This window comes from Pinus tabuliformis, chromosome 1_2 (genome assembly GCF_031772625.1).
Source record: "Pinus tabuliformis cultivar Carrire ecotype Pingquan chromosome 1_2, CPIR1, whole genome shotgun sequence".
Taxonomy (NCBI): Eukaryota; Viridiplantae; Streptophyta; class Pinopsida; order Pinales; family Pinaceae; genus Pinus; species Pinus tabuliformis.
Genome location: NC_142298.1, coordinates 1,291,770,950 through 1,291,794,473, shown reverse-complemented (window position 1 = coordinate 1,291,794,473; position 23,524 = coordinate 1,291,770,950). Strand labels below are relative to the sequence as shown.

Sequence of the window (23,524 nt, the reverse complement as noted above, 5' to 3'; positions counted from 1 at the left end):
AGCTCAAATGGCCCTAGAATGGATTTGATTGTGCAAATTCGAATCAGAATTCACATATGAATAGGATCCAACGCTTGTACTTAGTATATTATCCACATTGTTGTCTACTCTGGAGGATATGAAAACACCTAAGCTATATGGCCAAGAGTCAGCAAATGAGGTATCTGAGAATCCAATTTTGTTGGACGAATTATTGGCAGGTATGGTGGTGTTTGTTATAACAGGAGGCCAATTGGATTTCAGGCCAGAAACTCCACAAAATCCACCAGCGAAACCACCAAGAGCTCTGCGGGTAGCATTTTGTAGCTATGAATAGGCAGCAGTAGTATCTAAATAGTAAATACATATACATGAATTCTCAATTTCATGATAAAGTTTAAGATGATAATTCAGGGTTTCCACTGCATTTATTTTCAGATCTCTTCTTGAACTGCACTATGATGATGGTCATGTTATCACAACCCTCACCTAAAGCTGTTGATGGTGCAAGACATTTGGCAAGAACTTTTTCAAAGACTATTGAAAGTTTATCATCAACATTAATGTGCTCATGTATAAAGTCCACAACTTGTTGGCTAGACATGACATCCCAGACTCCATCACATGCCAAGACAATGAACTCATCCTCCTCATGTAGCTCCACAACATTTGTATCTAGATTTGCAGTTACAATCTGTTTTTCAACAGGGAGAAATTTGTTTTGTTTGAATTCCATATCTCCAATAGCCCTCACCAAATTTAAGCTTCCATTGATATGTCCAGCATGAATGAATCCTCCAGCTCGAAGAATTCGATCCCTTTCAATCTCAAGCTCTGGCTTGTGATCTCATGACAAGTTGTATGCCTGACCCTTTCTTGAGAGGACAAAACGGGAATCACCAGCATTTGCCACAATAAGCTGATTATTTTGAAAAATTGCAACACATGTCGTGCTTCCAGAAGTTGGCCCAGAAAAATTAGCATGTGGTCCCTGTTCAAATGCCAGTCATCTTCTAGATCGTTATCTTTGTTCTCTATGTTTCTTGGAGAAGAAGACCAAATAAATCCCTCTAATAAGCCAGTGAATTTGTTGAACTTATCCCCTAGTATAGCTAATTTCCTCCAACCCCTTTGCCCATGCATCATCTCATCCATCCTATAAAATGCTCTTCGAAGACTTCCACATAAATCACCATTTGTGTAGGCCTCACTGTTCAAAACATGTGTATGAAGATATTTTAGAACAACCTTCTGATAGATAGTTTCATCAAGTTCCTTTTTCTTAGTGACTTTTAAATTTAGGATACCTGATAAGATGTTTCTGAGATTTGGCACTTGTTTAAGTAAGGGCAGCGTAAATAATTGCTCACGTGGACCACTTTGAGTTACGTCATTCAGGAGCAATTGGGACAGTGAGTTGAAGAAGCTATATCCACCTTCTCGGTCTAAAACAAAAGAAATAAGCATCCCAACTGTGTGACCAATGAAAAGTAACAAAAGAAGAAACGGAGCTTCACTATTGCTACCTTTTGCCAAGATGGAAAAAAATTTCATTCCCATACCAAGTGCTCTTGATCAATATGTGTATGAAGAATGGAACACGATACAGGATATCATGAAAATGCACTGGATCAAGACCACTAGAAAAATAAAACTGAGCTCAAGATTGTTTACAAGGAATAGTTTCAGACTGCCCCAAATCCAAAGAATAGATGCAAAACCTAGAAGAACATTTCCCTGATTGCTCTAATACCATTTCGAAAATCCTAATTAAACGACCAAAACCGCAGAGCAAAGTATAGCTGCAAACATGTTCCAGTACCAAGACACCTAATGACCTAATGATGAGGATAAGCGGTTGGATATGATAGACGAAGTGTATAATCTGACAACTATTCATGTAAACATAACGAGTTTTGATAGATATGACATCTGGGTGAAATTTGCTATGGATCTGAATGAATCCCTGATTTCATAGCGCAGCCAGTGCAAATTCTGGGTTTTGTACTACGAAAACACCTAGACAGTTTCGTAACACATAAAAAGCTTAAAACAAATTTGATACATGGAATCTATGTGAGTTGTGGAATCAGTGATGAATGAGAATGGAGTGTTTGATCTTTATTTAACCATACCACCAAGACTCCTAGGACTTAGATACTAAAGCAAATTTGGAAGAAAACTAAACCCGGACTAACACCAAACTTTTACAATCAAAATGATGTGAGCAATTTAGAAATTGTTTCTTAGGTGATAACAGTGGGAAAAGTTAGGGACTTTGTGTTGGAAATAGTATTGAGAGGGGGGGTGAATCAGTATTATCAAGTCAAATATTCCCTTTTTCAAATCCAAATAATATACGCTACTTCAGTTAATTAAATCCGCGTATATACGAAACTATGTAGAAGGAAACCCGCGTATACAATTCAAACTTATAATTTACTTTATCTTTCAGATGTTGATTTTTAATTGATGTATCAGAATTAAATAACCAGTAACCAGAAACAGTAAAATAGAGTAGAAGACAATCACACACAAGAACACAAGATATAAGGTGGAAACCCAATGTGGGTGAAAACCACCTGCTGCAATTCGTCTCTATCTTCTTTTAATTAGAAACTTCTTTTTACAATGTACTGGTGCAGTCCTTTACCAGTACGTAAGCTGCAACCTGCAGAGGGCTACAACCCTCTCTTGTTCTTCAGCTTCTCCTGGAAGGGAGCTACAACCCCCTTAGCTCCTGCACTAGCCAAGATACTAGTACGTAGGTGCTAGCCTACAGAAGGCTACAACCTTCTCTTTCTTCCAGGGACCACGTTTCATAAATTTTCAGACTGGATCCATGAACATCAATCAATCATCAAGAATTTCTGCATCAAACAATCTCCTTTTCACCAATTAGAACTGAATCAAGTAGATACTTCTCTGACAGCTGTACCCAAAAACACAGTAACAGTAATAACACACCAAATTCTGAACCCAGACCACTGCAGCAATAAACAGAAGCAGCTAGATCACAACTCAAAAGATATACGCTACTTCAATAACCTGAAACCTGCGTGCATACGCTTCTGAGTGTGGACCAACCTGCATATACACTGTTTGTATTCACTTAACCAGCGTGTATATGCGCCTTCGCTTCACTAAACCTGCGTACAGATCTATAAAGGATAATTCACTCTTTCAAATATTTAGACGGTAGCTAACCCAGATTATCCGATTTATAGATCAAGCCTGTGCCACATATAAAAGGTCAAAATCATACAAAGATACTATCATTCAAGCCTTAAGATTATGACCCATCAATAGAAATTATCCTTCTCTTTGCGCTAAGGTTCCTCCTTCATTCAGATCCAGATCTGCACCATAACCCCAATCACTAATATTTCAGATCTAGTACTTATTAGATATTCAATTAATTCAGATGATCCTTTGCCAAATGATCTCCTTCCTCTTTTATAGTTTGAGGTCTTTCACAGTACCACAGTCCAAAACCATAATAACACAATACTATGGACCCAGTACTTGGGATCACCACTTCTAATGAGATACCATGGTCCAAAACCATAGGTTCAAATACCAAGGACTAACTACAATGGACCAAAGGTAAGTTCTCCAACATATACACACTTTTCCTTGAGTGAAAGTGCATGTATACACATACGCGCCTTTGTAGCGTCTAACCCACATGTATACGTGCCTTAGTCTAGGTGAACCTGCGTATATGTCTTTTCCTTCATTCTGAAAGCCTGAACTGAGATCTGTCACCAGAGAGAGTTGCCATCAAGGACAACACTTGTGCCATAGCTCCAAACCTGTGCCATAATGCCAACAATCTCCCCCTTTAGTCTTGATGGCAACCCCAAGATCCTCAAAGTCATTCTCCCCCTTTGTCATCAAGGGCAAAGGGTTGTGCCCCCTCTGAGTACATGCTAAAATCTCTGCCCTGATGTGCTGACCATGCTCCCCCTAACTGTAGGCAAGATCTGCAAAAAGATGTTCTTCAAGAAGAACGATGACATATACATCATAAAAGACCTTCCTATCACCAAAAGACTCAAAACATACATCCATCATCCAACTAAGTGAGGATCATCCACCCAACCAAGTGGGGATACATCAGAAATTTACATATGACAACCAAGTACATTACATCTTCATCCCAGGCATAGTGGGGAAACCAAAATAGGCCGTTACATGACCTTGACACCTTAAAAGAGATACATGACATAGAGACGAAATAACTAGAGCAAGACTTATGAAAGTCACCAATAACTGATATCAGCAGCATTTGTCAATCACCATTCAGATCAGCAACCAAGATTTCCTTTTGTTCTCCCTCTACCTCTGTTCCACCTGAAACCAACAACAGCTTAGAATCAAAAGCTTCTAAGATAATGCCAACAATGCATCATTAGAAGTTTATCTGCTCCCCCTGAACCTGTGCCAGATGGTCTCTGCCAGACCCATATCAGAATATCTTCAACCAGAGCCTGTCCCTACTGATATCCATCAAACCTCCATATACGCGATTGTCTCTGCACAAACCGGTGTATGTACACGGATCCTCCTCAGGAAACTCACGTACACCCATTTTTCTCTGAAACAGACAAGTTTTAACAGCAAGATGATGCATCAACTACTCCCAGCTTCTGTCTGAGGTATTCAAAACTTTACCTGGGCAGTGGTTTGGTGAGAATATCATCAACTTGTTCCTTAGAAGGAACATACTCCAATTTTACCTTTTGTGTCAACACCTGTTCCCGGAGAAAGCAATACTTGATCGGTATGTGCTTGGTCTTTGAATGCATGACTGGGTTCTTTGAATTGCTGATTGCACTTGTATTATCACATAAGATGGAGATAGGTGGCGTACAAGTGATCTGAAAATCCTGCAAGGTTTGCATCATCCAAAGGAGTTGAGTGCAGTAAGATGCAGCAACCACATATTCCACTTCAGCTGTAGATAAAGCAATCGAACTCTGTTTCTTGCTAAACCAAGATACTAATCTGGAATCCATAAAGAATGCACCACCACTTGTGCTCTTTCTTTCATCCACGCTTCTAGCCCAATCTGCATCTGTTTAAGCATGAAAAGTGAGATCTGTATCTTTAGGATACCATAAGCCATAGTTTTGAGTTCCTTGAAGATACTTGAAAATTCTCTTCACTACCTGAAGATGGGTTTCCTTAGGATTTGCTTGAAATCTTCCAACTATTCCCACTACATGCATGATGTCTGGTCGAGTGCCTGTCAAATAAAGAAGACTTCCAATCATGGATATATAGGTTGGTTGATGCACTACCACTGATTCATCATTTGCACTGAGGCTGCATCCTGTAACCATAGGGGTACATACTGGTTTTGCATCTTCCATGCCATATTTCTTCAGGATCTGCTTGAGATACTTGGTTTGAGACAAAAAGATACCGCCTTCATTTTGTTGGATTTGCAATCCAAGAAAATATGTCAGTTCTCCAAGCAGGGACATTTCGAATTCTTTTTGCATCACCAAGGCAAAGCTTTGACTCATAGCTTCTTCATTGCTGCCAAAGATAATATCATCTACATACACAACAAGTATTAGCAATTTGTCATTTTCAATTTTTATATAAAGATTTCTATCTTCTGATCCTTTTGAAAAACCTTGTTGATGAAGATATTTGTCCAAACGGTAGTACCAAGCCCTTGGAGCATGTTTAAGACCATAGAGAGCCTTTTTTACTCTGCATACAAGATTTGGATCATTCCCAAGAATGAAACCATCTGGTTGCTCAATGTACACTTCTTCTTCTAAGTCTCCATTTAGAAAGGCTAATTTCACGTCCATTTCAAATACTTTGAACTTCTAAAAGCTTGAGAGAGCAAGGAACATTCGGATGGGCTCAAGTCTAGAAATGGGAGCAAAAGTTTCTTCAAAGTCTATTCCTTCTTGTTGAGCATACCCTTTACAAACAAGTCTAGCCTTGCTTCTAATCACTTCCCCATTTTCATTCAACTTGTTTTTAAAGATCCATTTTGTCCCTATGACATTCTTATCTTTTGGTCTAGGAACCAACTCCCAAGTGTTATTCTTTTCGATCTACTCAAGTTCTACATCCATTGCGTTGACCCAGCATTCATCTTTGCATGCCTCTTTTAAATTTTGTGGTTCAGTGGAGGAGAGAAATTCCAAATAGCTTGAGGCTTCTGCAATTGTTTTTCTTGTTTGTATACCAGCCTCTTTCTGCCCCAAAATTTGAGATTCTGGATGATTCTTCTGAACGTACCTGGATGGAGTCTTCTCTTCTATCCTTATCTGTTCCTCTGGTGTCTCTTGAGGTTCTTCTTCATCATCAGTCTGATTTGAAGGATGGTATTCATCCTCTTCGATATTTTCATAATTTACTTGCCTAGGAATGTTTCCTTCTTCATCAACCACTACATCAATGTTGTCAACAATTCTTCCAAGTCTTTTATTGTAACACTTATATGCTTTGCTGTGGGGAGAATAACCAAGGAGAATGCCTTCATCTGCTCTAGGTTCAAATTTGCCAAGATTTTCATCATTACTCTTAATATAGAATTTTCTTCCAAAAATTTTAAAATGTTTTACCGAAGGAGTCTCACCATACCAGAGCTCATGAGGAGTTTGAGTTCTGTTCACCCGGACATTTGTTTTGTTGAGAATAACAACCGCAGCAAATGCAGCTTCACCCCAGAAGGTTGCGGGAGTTCCAGACTCATCAAGCATAGAACGAGCCATTTGTTGAACCGTTCTGTTCATCCTTTCCACTACTCCATTTTGCTGAGGAGTCCTAGCTGTAGAGAACTCCCTTCTTATTCCATGTTCTTCACAAAAATTGAAAAATTCATTTGAGGTAAACTCCCCACCTCTATCAGACCTAAGGCACTTAATTTTGTGATCTGATTCGTTTTCAACCAAGGATTTGAAAGATTTGAATTTTTCGAAGGCTTCGTCTTTGTGCTTCATAATTCCTATCCAAACCATCCTAGAGAAGTCGTCAATGAATAATATAAAGTATTCTTCTCCTCGAGGTGACCTTTTCCTAGATGGACCACATACATCTGTATGGACTAGTTCAAGAGGCCTGCTAGCTGATCCTTCCTTCTCAAGGAAGTTAGTTCTGGTTTGCTTACCAAAGTGACATGATTTGCATATTGTATTGTCTAGAATTTTGATGTCTGGAAGACCACGAAATGCCTGGTATTTGCATGCTTTCCTTATTTGTGAAAAGCTTAGATGCCCCAACCTCCGGTGCCATAACCAGTGTTCATCATTCTTGCTAAAATAACATTGTTGTTGTCCTTCTTCAAATATGTATAAATTAATTGGAGTTCTTATGCCTTTTATCACTATTTTTCCTCTATCAAGATCACGAACACTACATCCATTTGATCGAAATATTACCTCATTTCCTTGATCGCACATCTGACTGACACTCAGTAGATTATGCCTCAAGCCATCAACATACAAAACATTTCCAACTTTGACTCTTTCTTTCAACTGAACAGTGCCTTTTCCTTTTATGACTGCAAGGGTATCATTTCCAAAAGAAACTTTCTTTCCTTTTTCTAAAGCACTATATGATTGAAGTTCTTCTTTATCACCTGTCATATGCTTCGAACATCCACTGTCGATGTACCATTGATTTTCCTATCCTTCTGCATATAAAGCTATCCCACATCTTTCTGGTTGCGGTTTCTTCATTCTCCATGTTCTGGCACTTGAGATTTGTTCCTTCTGAGTTGTCTTCCGAAACCTGCTCCCGCATTCAGAATCTTCATGACCAAAGTTATTAAAAATAGAACATTCAATTTCATTTTCAAGGGCGGAAAAGTTGTTATAGGTCCTTTTCGTGATTCCAGTCATACTTCTTTGTTTTTGAGCCTCTCTAGTAATGATTGTTTTATAGGCAACACATTGAGCTGCTTTGTGGCCAAAGCTATGGCAAGAGAAACATTGGCCATTGAAGAAACTCCTGCGATTATCAAATCTACCAGCCAAATGATTGTAGTTTCTGTTGTCATCCATTCTTGAGGCAAAATGAGAAGATTTTGCCTGTGGCTGGTTGTAGCTTTTGTTCATCCTTAAGGTGGATTGCCCCCGATTTACCTGGTAATATTTTTTTATTCTTGATGTAAATCGTCCCTATTTTACCTGGTGATCTCCATTGCGCTTTTTTTCATTCCTCCTTGCTGCATCAAGATAACCTTTTGAGGTGGATGGTTTCTGCGCTTGAGATGCTTCTTCATTATATCCCAGACCTGTCTTGATTAGTGGGGAACGCTACACATTGATAATCTCATATAGAGTTTCAGATCCTTTAACAAATCTAAGATTAAGAGCTTTAGTTTTCTCAATCCCTTTTCTAAGTCCCACAATTTCACATTCCAATTTTTCATGATGTTTTTCCCTTTCAGCCAGTTGACATTGCGAAGAATCAATAATCACATTTTTCTCTTCTAAACAAATTTTGAGTTTAGAAATCTCTTCATAAAGACCTTCTTCATCTGTAGCATCCATGTAATCATCATATTCAAAAGCCATTAAAAGTTTATAATTATTACCTCGTTCATCTTCGTCACTATTTGAAAGTCTATCACTATCTTCATGAGTGTAATAGCTTTTCTTATTTGCATTCTGTTTCTTGTTCCATCTAACAGGTTTATTCCCCTTGTCAATCTTATCCTTATGAGGACATTTGGCAGCATAGTGACCGACTCTTCCACAAGAAAAGCATTTGAAAGGTAACTTACCATGAAATCGTCCAGCACCTCGTTGAAGGTTTTTGACAAAATTTGATTCTTCTTCTTCTTCTGACACGTGTCCTGACTCATAGTAATCTCCTTTGCCTGAAGCCTTGAAGATAGCTTCTCTCCTGTCTGATTGTCCTCCTTTCCTCATTTCATAAGCAGTCAGAATTTCGTGCAGTTGTGACATGGTAAGGTTTCGTAGATTCTCTTTTTCATCTATTGCAGAAACTTTAGATTCAAACCTAGGGGACAAAGATCTTAGAACCTTTTCAACCACAACAGCCTCTTTTATTTCTTCACCCAAATTTTTCATACAATTAACAATCTCATCTACATGAAGGAAATAGTTAGCCACACTTTCATCATTGTGCATTCTGAGATTTTCATACTGAATTCTAAGGGTTTGAAGTTTTGCTCGTTTTACCTGTTCATCTCCTTCATAGCTCAGAACAATCTTGTCCCATATTTCTTTTGCGGATTTATACTACATAACCTTCACGAATTCTGATTGAGATAGACATCCTAATAGAGTATTGACAACCTTTACATTTGTTTCATATTTCTTCTTCTCAGCCGGATTTGTAGGAGTCGCTAATGGAAAAGTGTACCTTGTATCTATGATATCCCAGACTTCTGTACCAAGAGATTGCAGATAGGCTGTGACTCTTACCTTCCAATAGACGAAGTTGGTCCCATCAAAAATTGGTGGCCTGATTGATGCTTCTCTCTCGTAGTTGCTCATGATGATGGATCTTCCTTCAAGCGATCAAGCTTCTTCAGAAGGACCTGGCTCTGATACCAATTGTTGGAAATAATACTGAGAGAGGGGGTGAATCAGTATTATCAAGTCAAATATTCCCTCTTTCAAATCCAGATAATATACGCTACTTCAGTTAATTAAATCCGCGTATATACGCAACTATGTAGAAGGAAACTCGTGTATACAATGCAAACTTATAATTTACTTTATCTTTCAGATGTTGATTGTTAATCTATGTATCAGAATTAAATAACCAGTAACCAGAAACAGTAAAACAAAGTAGAAGACAATCACACATAAGAACACAAGATATAAGGTGGAAACCCAATGTGGGTGAAAACCACCTGCTGCAATTTGTCTCTATCTTCTTTTAATTAGAAACTTCTTTTTACAATGTACTAGTGCAGTCTTTTACCAATACGCAGGCTGCAACCTGCAGAGGGATACAACCCTCTCTCGTTCTCCAGCTTCTCCTCGAAGGGAGCTACAACCCCCTTAGCTCTTGCACTAGACAAGATACTAGTATGTAGGTGTTGGCCTACAGAAGGCTACAACCTTCTCTTTCTTCCAGGGACCACGTTTCATAAATTTTCAGACTCGATCCATGAACATCAATCAATCATCAAGAATTTCTGCATCAAACAATCTCCTTTTCACCAATTTGAACTGAATCAAGTAGATACTTCTCTGACAGCAGTACCCAAAAACACAGTAACAGTAATAACACACCAAATTCTGAACCCAGACCACTACAGCAATAAATAGAAGTAGCTAGATCACAACTCAAAAGATATACACTACTTCAATAACCTGAAACTTGCGTGCATACGCTTCTGAGTGTGGACCAACCTGCGTATACGTTGTTTGTATTCACTGAACCAGCGTGTATACGCGCCTTCGCTTCCCTGAACGTGCGTACAGATTTATAAAGGATAATTCACTCTTTCAAATATTCAGATAGTAATTAACCCAGATTATCAGATTTATAGATCAAGCCTGCGCCACATATAACAGATCAAAATCATACAAAGATACTACCATTCAAGCCTTAAGATTATGACCCATCAATAGAACTTATCCTTCTCTTTGCGCTAAGGTTCCTCCTTCATTCAGATCCAGATATGCACCATAACCCCAATCACCATTATTTCAGATCTAGTACTTATTAGATATTCAATTAGTTCAGATGATCCTTTGCCAAATTATCTCCTTCCTTTTTTATAGTCTTAGGCCTTTCACAATACCACGATCCGAAACCATAATAACACAATACTATGGACCCAATACTTGGGATCACCACTTCCGATAAGATACCATGGTCCAAAACCATAGGTTCAAATACCAAGGACTAACTACCATGGACCAAAGGTAAGTTCTCCAACATATACGCGCTTTTCCTTGTGTGAAAGTGCGTGTATACACATACGTGCCTTTGTAGCGTCTAACCCGCGTGTATATGCGCCTTAGTCTAGGTGAACCTGCGTATATGTCTTTTCCTTCATTCTGAAACCCTGAACTGAGATCTGTCACCAGAGAGAGTTGCCATCAAGGACAACACCTGTGCCATAATGCCAACACTTTGTACCAATCTAAGTCTCTGGTGAATAAACTGTTCCTATGGAAAAAGTTGTATAACCTGAGGATGAAAGATGGAGACTCGGTGACAGAGCATCTGAATGAATTTAATACTATGGTAAGTCAGTTAGCATCTGTTGATATTAAAATTTCAAATGAAGATAAGTGCATCAGTTTGTCGTGCTCTCTACCAGATTCGTGGGATAGTCTCGTTATTGCAAAAGGTAGCAATGCAACTGCCTTGCAGTTTGATGAAATAGTCTCATCCTTGCTGACGGAGGAGATGAGACAGAAAAATAGGTAGAGCCAGAATAGTGATGCCTTGTTTGTATGAGGATGGTCCTAGAACAAAAACAAAAATAAGTCATTGAGTGGGAGATCTAAATCTAGAGGGGGATCTAAATCTCCTGGAAAACTTGTAAAGGTGGTGTGCTGGAAATGCGGAAAGGATGGGCACTACAAAAGGGACTATAAATATAAAGCGCTTGACAAAGGAAAGGAATCTGATGATGCTCCTTCTGCAGAGACAAAAACCACCTCAAATGAAGGTGGGGATGTGTACTTGGCTTCTTCAAGTACACATGTAGATCATGAGGCATGGTTGATTGACTCAGGTGCATCCTTTCACTGCGCTCCCCATAGAGAGTGGTTCTGCGAGTATGAGAAATACGATAGTGGTGATGTCTTCTTGGGGGACAACAGGAAGGCTAGAATCATTGGTCATGGAAAAGTAAAATTGAAGTTGCAAGGTGCAAGGGTTAGAACACTTCCGAGTGTTCTGCATATTCCTGCATTGGCCATAAATCTAATTTCTGTAAGCTAGTTGGATGATGCAAGTCTAAAAATAGTGTTCGAGAAGGATACCTACAAACTGGTTTGGAGAGAACTGGTATTGATGTGGGGAGTTTAGATTGGAACACTGTACAAGCTGCAAGGTAGCACTGTTGTTGATGGTTGCAACAGTTCTGTGGTTCCTGAAAGTCGAGAAGAAAATCTAGTGGTCTCTGGAGAGAAGACCATGTTGTGGCATCAAAGGCTTGGACATATTGGAGAGAAAGGCCTTCAAATACTTCATGGTAAAGGTATGGTAGAAGGTATGAGTAATAGCTCTTTGGATTTTTATTTTTGTGAAAATTGTGTATAAGGGAAGTAGAATCAGGTGAGTTTCCCCTCTGGTAGTAAGAGGGCAAAACAGATATTAGAGCTTGTGCAAAGTGATGTGTTTGGACCTATGAAGGTTCCATCAGTAGGTAAGTATGTGTACTATGGATCATTTATAGATGACTTCTCAAGGAATACATGGATATATTTCCTTAAGAAGAAATCTGAAATCTTTGACAGGTTTAAATAATTTAAGGCTCTCATGGAAAATCAGACAGAGAAGAAGATAAAGGTGCTGAGGACAGATAATGGTGGAGAGTTTTGCAGCAAGGAATTTGAAGAATTATGTAAGAAGTGTGGTATATCACGACAGAAGACTACTCCATATACACCTCAGCAAAATGGAGTTGCAGAAAGAATGAACAAGACGTTGATTGAAAGGGAAGGAATCATGCTCAGTGGTGCCGGGTTAGGACAAGAATTCTAGGCAGAGGCGGTGGATATTGCATGTTACCTGGTCAACAAGTCACCTTCATCAGCGTTGGAAGATAAGACTCCACAAGAGGTATGGATGGGTAAGAAACCCTCTCTTTCAAATCTAAGGGTATTTGGATGTGATTCATATGTACATGTTCCAAAGGAGAAACGAACCAAGTTGGATAGTAAATCTGAAAAGTGCATCTTTATTGGGTATAAGAATGGTTTAAAGGGTTATAAATTTTGGAACCCAGTAATAGGGAAGGTTGTGTACAACCAAGATGTGGTGTTGAGAGAGGTGAAAGATGTTATTAAACATGAAGTTCAACCAAAGGAACCTAAGAAGATAGAGTTTGAGCTAAAGGAGGAAGAATCAGACTCTACAGCAGAGGAGGAATTAGAAGATGAAGAGCCACAAACTCCGATTGTGAGAAGATCAGTTCGAGAAAGAAGGTAGCCAGAAAGGTATAGTACATCTACTTCCTATTCAAAATTTGTTTTGTTTGTTACTGATGATGATCCTAGAACTATGAAGGAAGCAGTGGATTCAGAGGACGGAAAACTCTAGAAAGAGGCCATGGTTGATGAAATGGCATCTTTGCACAAAAACGAGGCTTGGGATCTAGTGGTGTTTCCGATTAGAAGGAAACCCATTGGCAGAAAATGGGTGTTCAAAAAGAAGACAAATGCAGAAGAAAAAGTGGAGAAATACAAAGCTCGGTTGGTAGCAAAAGGTTATTCCCAAGTGCTGGGAATTGATTCTGGTGATATTTTTTCTCCTATTTCCAAGGTAACTTCTATTAGATTACTTTTATCTGTTGCTGCTTCTTTTGATTTTGAGGTAGAATAGATGGATGTGAAGATAGCATTTCTTCACGAGGATCTGGAAGAGGAAATATACATGAAGCAACCTGAAGGCTTTGCGGTGAAGGATAAGAAAGAACTGGTATGCAAGTTAAAGAAGTCTTTGTATGGGTTAAAACAGTCACCAAGGATGTGGTATCAGAAATTTGATACATTTATACGGGGACTTAGCTTCACCAGAACCAAAGCAGATCACTATGTGTATTTTAAATTAATTGGTGACCGTGTTATTTATCTGGTCTTGTATGTGGATGATATGTTGCTGGTTGGAAATGACAAAGAAATTATCCAGGATTTGAAGACCCAATTGTCCTCCAAATTCGACATGAAAGATCTTAGTGCTGCAAACTATATTTTGGGCATGGAAATTAAAAGAGTTCGAGCAAAGAGGAAGCTCTGGTTAAACCAAAGGAAGTATGTCTAGACAATACTACAGAGATTTAATATGCAGGATAGTAAACTGGTGAAGGTTCCTACTCCTGTAGGTGTGAGGTTATCTGCTGAACAGTGTCTCAAGACACAAGAAGAGGAAGAGGACATGTCCCGTGTTCCATATGCAAGTGCATTCGGTAGCCTGATGTATGCAATGGTCTGTACTAGAATAGACATTACACATACAGTGGGAGTATTAAGCAGGTTTATGTCAAAACCAAGAAAGGAGCATTGGACAATAGTGAAGTAGGTTTTCAGTTATTTGTATGGCACTAGTGATTATGGTTTGTGCTACCAAGGAAGACCAGGATTGGATAGAGTGTTGGATATTCATGGCTTTGTTGTTGCAAACTGGGCTAGAGATTTGGATCAGACAAGATCTACAAGTGGGTATGTGTTTAACCTATTTGGAGGTGCAGTCAGTTGGATGAGTAAGAAACAATCTGTAGTTGCACTATCAACTACAGATGCAGAATACATGGCAGCTACTCATGCAAGCAAGGAAGCAGTTTGGTTGCAGAGATTGTGTTCAAGTATAGGGTTAGTACAGGAAGCTATAAGGTTAGACTGTGATAGCCAAAGTGCAATTTTCTTGGCAAAGAACCCCACATATCATTCAAAGATAAAGCACATTGATGTTCAGTATCACTTTGTGAGGGATATGATACAAGACAAAAAGGTGTTGCTGGTAAAGGTGGACACTTTGAAGAATACTGCAAATGCATTGACAAGATCTGTGAGCTCTGAGAAGTTCTCTTCGTGTAGAGAAACAATGGGCATTGCAGCGCTGGATAAATGACTAAGATCTCTTGTGGCCCCATGTGGAAAGAAAAAAACAAGTGGGACAATGTTGGGTTGTGTTATATTCTTGCCATGACTAGCCCACAAAGTTAACCGGGGGCTAGAGTGGGGGAGGTCACAGGGGGTTTGAGGGGTACCTGTAACCCCACTTTATTGGGTCCCACCTATGGTTTTGTGCATGATTTTCACACATGTTTTTTGGACCCAATGGTTTTCGTTCCATGGTATTGGATGCTTTGCATGTATAAATATGTATTGTAACATTGAAATGAACATAATGAAAAAATCAAGTTGGTAGTCCGGGTTTTGGGATCCAGGGGAAAATCTTTGTGTATATGTGTTTTATGTGTTATGCTCTCGCATTGTTTATTTTCTGTGTTTTAGAATTCGTATGCAGGTAATTTTTGTATGGGGTTAAAACCTACATAATTTGAGATTCCTCATCCAAAGGCTCTTCTACTTGGTATTCTTCCTCATTTTCTTATTCTGGCTCCATCTCTACTATAGGTTCTTCTTTAGTAAGGAGTGATCCGATAAGAGCCAACTCTTCCATATTTAAATTCCCTTCTTTGGGTGGAGTAGGCAACGCAATTTGACCATGACCACCTTCTGTCTTCTTATGATAGGAAGGTTTGAAGGGTTTTCTGTTGTTATAATCTCCTCCATTCCCATTTGTACTTTCTTCAGAGTTCCTTTTCATAACGATGACTGTGTTCGTCAATTTCTTAATGATTTGATGCAAACCCTCCACATCTGTGGTATCCTTTTCTTTGATCTCAACCACTTTGTTATCACTCCCATTATTCTTCTTGGATGATTGAGAGGCTTTCTTTTCCTCAGTTGTATGATGACATGCTGTGAGACTGATCATTTCATTCTCAACTTTTACTGCTTCATCAATAGCACCCTATAAGGTTTGTGCATTGCTCCTTTTGACCCACATCGAAGTAGGGACAGGGAGAGCAGTGATGTAGAATTCCATGAGCACCTCATCAGTAGATCTAGCATTAGCCAGGATTTTGTTGAACAAAGTGTTGAACCGGATGTTAAAATCCTTGACCTCTTCTTTGGCTTGCATTTTTAAACGGGATAGTTCTAAAACTAAGGCCACAGGCATCTTATCATCGCTAAACTTGTCTAAGAAGGCCTGCTGAAAGGCACCCCATGAGGTGATCGATCCTATTCTCAAGATAAAGTACCATGTGGAGGCTGCACCAATCAGAGTAAAAGGGAATAAGCGACATACTACATCTTCATCAGCTACTCCCAACATGCGCACGACTAGGAAGAAAGAGTGAATATGGTTATCAGCGATGTCTCCCCACTAAGGGTCGAATTTAGACAATACTCTTTCTATGTTGTTGGGTAAGGCATGTTGTTGCCCAGGTACCACTATGGCATCCTGTGCTAGCCAGGGAGGGAGTGCCCCTGGAGGAGGTGGGGGTTGATTCCCACCTGGAGGAGGTGGTAGAGGCAGATTCCTAGCTGGAGGGGGAACGTTAGCCATATTATGGATAGGGAGGTTCTCGTTGAAGGTTTCTTCGAGGCGTTCTTTGTTATAATTTTCCATATCAAGCCACGGATTTCCTTTAGAGGGGGAATGCTCATGAATTTCTTCCCAATGAATGCAGATACTTTGCAAGGACTCTAGCAGAATATCTTCCAAAGAAGGGGCTGTAGATGTCTCTTCGCTTATGGGCAAGACCCTTGGTTTTATTCTAGTTGTCAGAGGTAAGGAGTGAAATATGGGCAGCTGAGAGAGGGAACGAGCATAAGCTCAAGTAAGTACTCTGACTCGTTATTCCTGAGTAACAGGATACTCCCACAGTCTCTCTTCTTTGGGTGACCCAAACACGTTACATAGATGAATCTCTGCTTCTTTGAAATGAGGTTCTTCCAAATGGGAGGAATGATATTTTTGACCTTTGCGATCCATACATTAATCTTTTCGAATCCATGCGCGAAATTTATAGATGAAATCATGAAAATCTATGGATGGCGGTTCAGGCCCTCCTTCTAGTGCCAATTTGTTGACGCAGAGAATTTTCTCTATGCTTGACAATGCTTCAAAAGTGGACCATTCACTCTATTGGATTTTCTTTTAAAAACCCATACCACAACACTTTATCGAAACACATAGGAATACGCAGGAAAACCCGCAGCTAAACCATAAGGCCAGACATCAAATACTATACACCGGGATCTATAGTTATCATCAAGTCCGCTAATCGCCCCTTCGCATATCGCATGTTGCTTCACTTTCTCCAACTGCCAATTTCGATTTGCGATTGGCCAAACCCAAAAATATATAAGTTGTGTTTAATAGTCTCGATGGGTCCGTCGTATCGCATCGGGCCTTATGTTTAAGCCTTGGGCTCCGCTAATTGCGATTTACGATAGGCTAGACCTGAAAAATATATGTGTTGCAGTTAATAATTCCAGCGGGTCTACCATATCGCATCGTGCTTTATGTATAGACACTGAATTCTGCCAATTACGATTTGCGATTGGAGAAGCAGACCCAAAAAATATATGTGTTATGTTTAATAATCCCAATGGGTCCAGTGTATCGCGGTGCGCCTTATGTATTAGTGTTGAAAGTGCCGATTGCGATATTTGATGTGATTGGAAACTTGATAATATCGCAGTAACTCATGGGAGATAGAACTTAGGCCTTTACCAATGTGAAGAGTGATATGTGATGGAGGAGTGGTCAAGCGATTGTGAAAAGTGATGAAAGCATGCATCGAGATATGTGTAAAGACCGAGGAAGTGAGAAAAGGGTAAGTTATGCATATTTGTATAGTATTTCTATTATCAAAGCATTGAAGTAGATATAAGGATGCGATAGAAGGTTTTGAGGGTTGAGTCCATATACAACCATAGTAAAGAGTGGGGGTTGGTTATATGTGTGGGAATAGAGCACCATGAAGGTTTATGAGGATTGAAAAAGTCCCAGTGAAGGATATCAATGAAGGGCTAGACTGGGTTATAAATGAATCATGCCGCATAGATTTATTCAGGGGGGTCTTAACCATTAAGAATTGAAGATTTGACTTGGCAGGGAGTTAAAATCCCTGGAATAAAAACAAACCATTTGGAGAGTTATCATTCGAAGAAATGAAAGATCAAACTTCTAAGGGACCCATTCAAATTTGCTACCAGAGCAGGTTTTAATAGGGTGGTGGTTGTGGCCACATCAAATGGTGAACCCTTGGGCGAACCAGTTATCTCTGTTACCAAATAAACTTTGGATTAGTAGAAGGATAGGCATGGGTTCCACTTCAGCATTAATAGCTTTAGGCAGGATAAAGATAAATAACTTCTACTTACTAAGAGGGTTTTGACAAGCATCCTCCAATGGTAATATTATGGGATTTATTGACCTTCCTTTACCTATTTTCTACTTTCAAAATCCTTTCGGGCCCATCACCGGTTTGTCAAGACCTGTTTAGGTGTGTACCTCAGCTCTTTATCGCTCATCAAACTTAATGTAGATATGTTTATCTGCACTTTGTGTAAGAATTTCAATGTTATACTTTCATATGATTGAATGGGACGCAATCATAGATCATTCCATATTTTTAAACTGCTTAAGCAAGGTTGGGCTTGTTGTGTCAACCAATACTCTGAGTCCAACAACAGTCCCTACTCCAACCGGCTTCCCAAACAACCTGTCCTCCGAGAATGGCACAAGGACTCAACATTTCATTTTCTTTTACATAAGTCCTCCTAGTTTCAAGCACAAGGACTAGAGCACAATTAAATTTGCCACAGGATATATGACAGCAAGCTTAGCCCATGAGAGGAGGTTTACCTATAGATAACAGATATTGGAAATTTTAGTGTGGTCGAGAGAACCAATGGAGAATGACTTCAAACCTCATAGACAAGTATAGGCTAGGTATGGATGGGATTTTAAAAATGCAGCATTCCTCCATGCCAGTCCATCTGTGGTTACACATTTTTCGTTTTATAAATATGCTCCTACATGCTCTGGCTATACAGGTTATCAACAGATCCTACCTAGTTCCCAACAGATGTCAATGAGTGGCTTTGATTTGAATTTCACTGTTGTTTTTCCAGTTCTCATAGCCTCATTGAAAGTTTTCTTGATTTGCAAGGTAACGATGAATTTAGAATTAGCAAACTCATCAGCAGGTTACTAAGGGAGGCAAAAAGCTGAAGGTGGGGAATGAGGGAAATCTGAAGAGAGTTATAAAGTTGAAAATGAGAGTGACCGACCGAAATCAATTGGCTGGAAAAGAATGTAATTCAAAATAGAAGGAAAATAAACTTTGTGAAAAAACAAGAACGAATGATACGAAAATATAACTTAAGCTAACAGCAAAAATAAAATGAATCCTAACCTACTCAGGAGGTAACCACCATGTGGTGGCTACTGGAAGTATCTCTTAAGATATTGGTCATTAACAGGGAGTTTTTCAGTTTCTCCCTGTAAAGTTTTCAACTTGTAAGTTCCCTAACCATTTTTTTCCTCAACTTGGAACAAGCCCATCCATAAGCGTTGGAATTTCGTGTGCTTAACTTTTAGCTCACTCAACTTGTCCCATTTCAAGACTAGCTCTCCTACTTGGTAATCTTTATCTCCTACTAGATGGTGATCAAACCATCTCTTCACAATCATTTGGTGATTTCTAAATTTATTTCTTGTTTTATCTCTCAATTCCTCCAACCTCACCAGTTGGTTGATCCTTTTTTGAGGTAAGGTTGAATGGGTCCCTCTCGAAGGTTGGGAGAGCTGTAAAGAGAGAAGGGTAACGTTAGGAGGCAAGATGCCTTCTTGTCCATAGACGAGGAAGTATGGGGAGTTTCCTAATGCTACTTTTGGGGTGACCCTATCAGCCCAAAGGGTGTTTGTTAGAGTGTTGTGCCAATTCCTCTAGTTGTCGGCGACAGATTTACGGATTATGCAGATGAGGTTTTTATTTGAGGACTCTGCAACTCCATTTCCCTGGGGGTAATAGTTTGATGCATACCTTATGTGAATTGATTTATCGATAGCAAATTCAGTGAATTTCAGTGATGAAAAGTAAGAAGCATTATAAAAAACGAGAGTCTCAGGGATGCCAAACCTATTGATAATAAATTTCTCAATAAAAGATATTACCTCATCTTCATTAACCTTCCGAAGCGGGATGGCTTCGATCCATCTAGTGAAGTAGTTAGTTGTCGTGAGTATATAATTCTGTTGCTGTGAAGAGTAAGGAGTGATCTCACCTATGACATCTAGGCCCCATTACTGGAATGGGCGATAAATCATAATGGGCCTGAGGGGAAAGGCTAGCTTTCTTTCTCGTCCTGCGGCAGTTTGACATACGTTGCATTTCCGAGCATGGGCATGTGAGTCTCTGAACATTGTGGGCCAATAATATCCAGCTCTTAATACTTTGTGAGCAGTGGCCTCTCCTCCATAGTGACCACCTGTTGGGACGTTGTGCATTTCTTTTAAGACGTGATCGGCATCATCCTTTTCCAAACACCTTAGCCAAACTCCATCATAATTTTTTCTGTATAATGTGTCATTGGCCAAGTGATACTGATTAGATTTAAATCTGAGTGCTCTCCTTTGTGATGCATCCATGTGCTCAGGACATGATCTCTATGTTAAATAAAAGCGTATGTCGTAATACAACAACTCAGGGTCCAAAGGGACTTCCGACGTTTTGCGCTCACACATCAGCATCTCATTAATCCATAGGGGCTCCTCCCTGAATTCTACTTGTGCATTCTGTACGCTCTACGCTTCTGGTTCTTCAGATTCCCCTTTTTTATCCACCAAGGCTTCTACCATGAGATCATGCAATCCCTGCCCTCGAACTATCTTCGCAGGGCTTAATATCAAGGTCGTATTCTTGAAGGGCGGTTATCCATTTCCCTCTCCGTTCACCCATTTCTTTCTGCACGAAGAGGGCTCTTACAGCAGGATGGGAAATGATTACTTTAGTCCTAGCATTTAATAAATATGGGTAGAAATGTTTTATGGATTTAAAAACTGCAAAACCTTGTTTCTCCACGTTTGGGTAGTTTAGTTCTACTCCCTGAATATTACAGCTCATATAAGAAATAGGGACTTCGTTGCCATCATCATTTTTTTGGGTGAGGATTGTTGCATATGAAACATCGAAAGTGAAAGTGTACAAGAAGAATTTCTTATCGAAATTGGGGCTAACCAACGCAAGAGCTTTTGCGATTTCCTCCTTAATACGCTGAAATGATTTCTTAGCTTCATCGCTCCACCTATACATAATGTCTTTCTTCATCATTATCTACATCGAACGCACTGTTTCTGCGAAACCTGAAACGAATTTCCTAACGAAATTAATTTTCCCAAAGAAAGATTGCATTTCCCTTTTATTTGTAGGGGGTTGTATTCTCATGATGGTCTCTATTCTTTCAGGATCAATAAAAAACCCTTCTTTAGAGAGGATATTACCCAGTAGTTTCCCTTATGTAACTGCGAAGACGCTCTTCTTGGGATTCAACAATATTCTGTATCTTCGCCATCTTTCGAAAATTTGTTTTAGGTGGTAAATATGATCCCTTTTGCGATACGAATACACAGTAATGTCATCCATGTACACTACTATTGATTTGTTAATCAATCCTCAAAAAGATATGTCCATAGCTCTCTGAAATGTGGTGATCGCATTAATAAGTCCAAATGGCATTATACAGTATGTGTAAGTGCTCCATTTAGTGTTGAAGGTTATCTTAAGCTGATCTCCATTTGATACCAACACTTTATTATACCTCGAAAAACCATCCAATAGGGACAACATTTCAGACCAAGAAATGCACTGAAGAATGTGTTCCATAGAAGGGACAGGATAGTTATCTTTCTGCGATGCTTTGTTCAGGTTTCTGAAATCGATACATAACCTGATGTCTCCATTTTTATTTCTTATTGGCATGAGATTCGCTACCCAGTGGGTATGCCTGACAAGAAAAATGATTTTTGCATCCAAAATTTTGTTTAATTCTTTCTTCACCAACGGTTCCAGGCTTGGATGCATCTTGCGAAGCTTTTGTTGGTATAGCCTAACATCCTTCTCCAATGGAATCACATGTTGCATAACACTGGTATCGAAGGTTTTTAAGTTTCCATATGTCCATGCAAAGACGTCCTTATACTCTTTAAACAGCTTATCAAATGCAACCTTTTCTCGTGGTGAGCATCCCAAGCCCAAATTAACAATTTTTGGGTCTTCTTTGGTTCCAAGGTTGACCAATTCATACTTCATGGATGAGCTATGCATTTTTCAGTTAGTCAACTTCTTAAATTTATCATGCAGGTCATATAAGTGCTCCATCTTGACAACTGAGTTGGGAATATATTGAGCTACTCCTTTTCCTCATCTTAACTCCCATTCATAAGCTTGTCATGCTCTTTTTCATCAATGACTACGTTTTTGAATGCTTTTTTGCCATGAGGGAACTCAATGATTTGCTCATCACCTTCGAACACCTACCAATTCGAGATGTTATCAAGCACAGATTGTCTGAAAATCAATTCAACGTAACATTTATTCTTGTTTAGTCTAAGATTAGGCAAAAGTTTTGTAGCCATACCAACCATCAGATCGGCATCTTGGTTTTGCCCTCGAGGTATGTATGTGAAATTAAAAGAATCAAAATTGTCAATTAAGCTCCATACCTCCTGTTGTTATCTTACCAGGTGTGGTGAATTGTAGTGTATCCTTTTCCTTACCTGGTCCACAATTATCTATGAGTCACCAAAAACTTTAAGATTTTTTACCTTCATATCAATGGCTTTTTTCAGGCCCTGCAACAAGCCTTCGTATTCTACCATGTTTTTGGTGCACGCGAACTCCAACCAGTTGGCCATCAGATGTTGGTTCCCTTGTGGGTCAATCAGAATGCTCCCAACACCTGCACCTTCAAGGCAGTTAGAGTGATCAAAGTAGAGTGTCCAGAAAATAGAATCTAATGTTACATTAAATGAACTACTTCCTACAAAATTGGGCTTATCATCTACTATATTACAGGGTGGCTCATTAGTTGGACTATGGGGGAGAGCTTCCAACTATGTGTTTGTCACAATTTCTTCAACTGTCTCTGCATGGAATTCTTCGAAACAAGTTTCGATGGCACAAATTCAAAACTATAATTCCCGAGGATAGAGTTGGTAAACATTATAGGTTCATTGGCGACATTTAGTTCCGTCACCACATACTTCATGTATCTTTCTCGATCAACTCTCAGCATATCACATTTTCCCTTCTGAGACAGTAAGAGATGGGACCAATCAGTTGAAAAATATCCATTCAGTTTTGCTGACCAGTCCCTACTAAGCAGCATTCCATAAGCCTCGGGCATTTCGACTACCACTATGTCAATGACTTGTGTGTACTATGGTTTGGTAGCCATCTGGCTTTTCACATCTTTAAATTCCCCAATTAATTTCACATTTTTTCTATCCAATTGCATAATTTGAGTTCCAATTTTCTCGGGTATCGCATGAAGTCTTTTAGAAACACCGTAAGGCATAACAATGGATGAGGCACCAGAATCTACCAAGGAAATGTGTACGTTCATGTTGAAGATTTCGAATGTGGTAAGGAAAGGTGGAGTCATGGATTTTGATTTCCTTCGTATCATGGCCACACTGACATCTTGGGGTGTTTGATTCATTTTTGACAAAGTGCCTTCCATAGCTGATGGTGTTTGGGCTGTACTGGGGGTACTAATAGGTCTGGATGCTGACTTCTTGGTTTGGTTTTTCAGAATGGTGG

The 23,524-nt window shown here is 39.4% G+C and overlaps 2 pseudogenes; both read right to left on the bottom strand.

The window, feature by feature from the left end:
- Window positions 1-3: 3 nt before the first annotated feature.
- LOC149210950 (uncharacterized) lies at window positions 4-21,275 on the bottom strand (annotated as a pseudogene).
- LOC149210951 (putative protein phosphatase 2C 11 pseudogene) lies at window positions 311-1,215 on the bottom strand (annotated as a pseudogene).
- Window positions 21,276-23,524: the final 2,249 nt, after the last annotated feature.